General features: G+C 42.8%; 1 long non-coding RNA gene across 1 annotated transcript; it reads left to right on the top strand.

Annotated features, from left to right (window-relative positions):
- The first annotated feature begins 763 nt into the window (after window positions 1-763).
- LOC114032898 lies at window positions 764-3,916 on the top strand. Its single transcript, XR_003567894.1, has 3 exons — window positions 764-876; window positions 1,825-1,966; window positions 2,765-3,916. It is a non-coding gene; the product is annotated as an uncharacterized LOC114032898 (long non-coding RNA).
- Window positions 3,917-3,936: the final 20 nt, after the last annotated feature.

Genomic DNA, 3,936 nt, shown 5'->3' on the forward strand with positions numbered 1-3,936 from the left:
CTACTTAGTGAGCTCCAAGGCTCAGGCCATTGGTAATCTATGCTGGTTTGTTGATGGGAGCGGGAGGAGGGAGTCCCTTGCTACCTTTCAATCTTCCCTAGAATATGTACAAAAAAGTGGAGATGACTCTGGAGGTCAATGAATCAATCATTGAATAAACATTGAGAACCTACTAGGTATAAGTCATGGTACTTGCCACAAGGATGAATAAGACAATCCTTGCCTTCTCTGACCTTCTGGTATTGCTGGGAAGACAGAACATGACTGATTCTGTTCAGACTCAGAGGGTTGAACTAGGAGCTATGGGTAGAAGCTGTTGATTCAGATTTCAGTGGCTACAAGGGAAAACTTAACAGGAGAGCCCATTCAAAAAATAGAATTAATGGTCTTGGAAGGATCTCCTTTGCTAGCCAACTTCAGGTGGCCCCTTTTTGGGAATTCTATAGCCAGGTGTCCTTGCTTAGGTATAGGGCAATGTTCCAGAACAGAGTCTCTTAGCCTTTTTTGCGTCATGGGTCCTTTGGGAGTCTGGTGAAGCCTTGAGGTTCCTTCTCAAAATAACATAAATGCATAAAATGAAATACATCAGATGATGAAGGAAACCAATTATCAAAATATTAAAACAAAACAAATCCACAGATCTCCCTGAAATCTATCCAGTGACTGTCTGTGGACACTAGGCTAAACATCTCTGCCTTAGAAGATTCCAGGGCTAACTGCTTTCTCCACCCTTTTCCTACCTCCTCCTCATTCTCTTAGGTATGCCAGTTCATACAAGGTGCCACAGTCAAAAAAATCCCAGAACAGCAGGTATCCTATGCCGTCAAGGGCAACCAATGGGTCGGCTTTGATGATGTGGAGAGTGTGGAGACCAAGGTAAGTGTGACCAAGGTGATGGAAACAATGAAAGAACCCTGGCTACACTCAGCACACAAAGAAAGGAGGCATAAAAGCCTCCAGGGTGGCTCTAGGATGAAGTTCCAGTGGTTTCTTTAGGCTAAGGTCAATAGTGGGGCTAAAAAATCTTCTGAGGACCTCAGGCATAGAAGATTGAAAGCGGGGAAGGAAAAGAAGAAAGAGAAGAGCAGAGCAAGGGAGGAAGAAAGAGGGAAAGAAAGAAGGAAAAAAAGAAGGAAGGGAAGCAGAAAGGAAGCAAAGGAAGGTAACAAAGACGAAAGGGAGCAAAGATGCAAGAAATCAAAAAAAGGAAAGAAGGAAGGCAGGAAAGAAGAAAAGAAAGAAAAAGAAGGAAGCAAAGAAGAAAGGAAAGAAGCAAAAAAAGGAACAAAGACAAAGAAAAGAAGAAAAAAGGAAGGAAGGAAAGAGGGAAAAAAGAAAGAAAGGAAGAAAGCAAGGAAGAAAGAAACAAGCAAGCAAAGATGCAAGGAATGGAGGAAGAAAGCAAAGAAGGAAGGAGAAGAAAGCATGGTTGGCATCACCCATCTGGTCATCTCCAAGGCCACTGTAATTGAAGCAGTCCCCTTGCTATGGTCCCAGAGTCCTAAGTACTTTCAGACACCCTGGGAATCCTGGTGTCTGTGTCTGCTCAATTATTCCATGGAGCATTGGTGTGTAGGGGAGAAAGTGAGGGAAAGAAATGAAGGTCTTTACCCTGTCTTCTAAGAATGTTGGGTCTGTGGGCTCCGTCAGTTTCCCAGTCCTACCAGGAAGTTCTTTTCTCTCTCTAATCTAAATGTTTGCTGCTAAATTAAGCCATTCCCTTATCTGAACCAGAGTCTAATGTTGAGTCATTCCCAGAGACCTAGGAGGACCATTAGGTGCTCTTTTCAGCCTCCCTGCCACATCCCTGTATATTTCCTTCAGGTCCAGTATTTGAAGAACTCAAGATTGGGAGGGGCCATGATTTGGTCCATTGACTTGGATGACTTTACTGGTGAATTCTGCAAAAAGGGTCCATTTCCACTCCTCCAGGCAATCAAGAAGACACTGGACTCTGCCAGTAAAGGTATTGGAAAAGCAAAGGAATAGTTGCCCATTCGAGGTAATTATGTGAAGTGGGAAGGGCTCTGGACTTTGAGTCAGAAGACCTGAATTCAAATTCCAACTTTGTTGAGTACTAGCTGTGTAAATTTGGTCAAGTCATGTCCCTCTCAAACTAAATTTCTTTGTATAAAATGAGGAATTTAGACTCGATATCTTCAAAGATCATTTTGGGTTCTGATATTCTATGACAGTACAAGATTGGAGGAATGATATACAAATACATTTGGGTATTTGCATTGTTGGGCTTCTAGGTGGTGCAATAGTACATACAGTGCCAAGCCTGGAGTTGGGAAGACTCCTCTTCATGAGTTCAAATCTAGTCTCAGGCACTTCCTAGCTGTATGACCCTGGATAAGTCACTTAACCTTGTTTGCCTCAGTTTCTTCATCTGTAAAATGAACTGGAGAATGAAATGGCAAACAGCTCCAGTATCTTGGCCAAGAAAATTCCAAATGGGGTCATGAAGAATGGGACATGACTGAAAACAGCTGAACAACAACCACATTTGCATTGCTATAAAGATATTCATTCCATTACTTCTCATCTCTGTGCCAGGGAAGTTCTTCTAGACCGTGTTCTCATCTCTGATTCTCTCAGGCTTGACAAACAAACAAACAGACAAAAACTAAGGAAAAACAAAACCAGAGCCCTCTGACAGAAGGGCTTGATGAACTATTCCCCAGGTTCCAATAGGCTTATGTCCTTGTTTAAAGAGAAGAGGGTCTTGGTTTTGACTGTTGTCTCTTCTTTTTATTCACAGTTTAAACTAGAAACTGAACACCTGGCATTCCTCCACCTTGGCAGTGCTCACAGATGGATGCCCTAAGACTGTGGCTATCTGTGCCTTCCTACCCACTCCCCCAGACAGCCTCACTTCATTCTCAAGCTGCTGAAGAGAATAAAATAGAAATGATTCTATCTAAGAAAACTGAGTGCTTCTATTTTACCCTTACAATAGCATTGTGTCTTCACATTCAGATAATCCCAAACCTTTTGGGGCTCAAGTCACCCCACCTTCTCATTTGAGACCAAACTATACTTTTCTCATTATCTCACCTAACCTCCTACTTCCACCTCTGCTTTCTGAAACATCATCCTGTAAGACTAGGAGATATTTCCCTGGTATATCCATCACTGATTACAGAAAGTCTTTTACTTTCTTCCACCCAAGGCTTGGGGGTGGACTTGAGAAAGAAATAACCAACATAATAATTGGCTTTCTAATGGCCACATAGAAACCAGTGATCAGTTCGATGAAGCTCAAGAATTAACTGGAGTCTGTTCCTTGAACCCTGGACTCAGAACTCTATAGTAAATAGAGATAAATATAGGTGGCCAGATGGGTGATGCCAACTGTGAGGAGCAGTAGAACAGACAGTTATAGAAACAAGAGAGCTGCCCCCACCAGTCCCTGCTTAGAACAGGGGCAAGTAACTAGTGGTACTAGTAGTGCTCCAGAGAAGTCCCTGAAATTAAGAGAGAGAGGACATCAATGCTCACTTCCATCATCACCATTTTTCTCTCTCATTTTCTTCTTTCTTTCTCTCTTTTACTTTTTCTTCACACCTGCTTCTGAAGGGAGGGAGGAGGCATTTACCTTGCAAACATCCTGGAGCAGATAAGGAAACTAAAAGGAAAGAGTCAGTATTTAACTTAGAGAGGATTCTGACCTGACCTTTTCCCCCAGTCTCACCACCCTGAAGAGGCCCCAGGATCATTGTTCATGGCAATGGGGGTCTCCCCAAAGGGCGACATACCTGATTCTTAGAGGCAGTGGTGGTGGTGATAACCAGTGATGGGGAAAAGAACGGAAGAGCTACTTGACTTGAAACATTCACAAGACTGATCAGTCAGTCAGCAAGCATTGATTATTTATTATGTCAGATTCGGGATACAAAGAAAAGCTAAAACAACCCCTGCCCTCAAAATGCT

Source organism: Vombatus ursinus, unplaced genomic scaffold, assembly GCF_900497805.2.
Source record: "Vombatus ursinus unplaced genomic scaffold, bare-nosed wombat genome assembly UNPS02005866.1, whole genome shotgun sequence".
NCBI classification, from domain to species: domain Eukaryota; kingdom Metazoa; phylum Chordata; class Mammalia; order Diprotodontia; family Vombatidae; genus Vombatus; species Vombatus ursinus.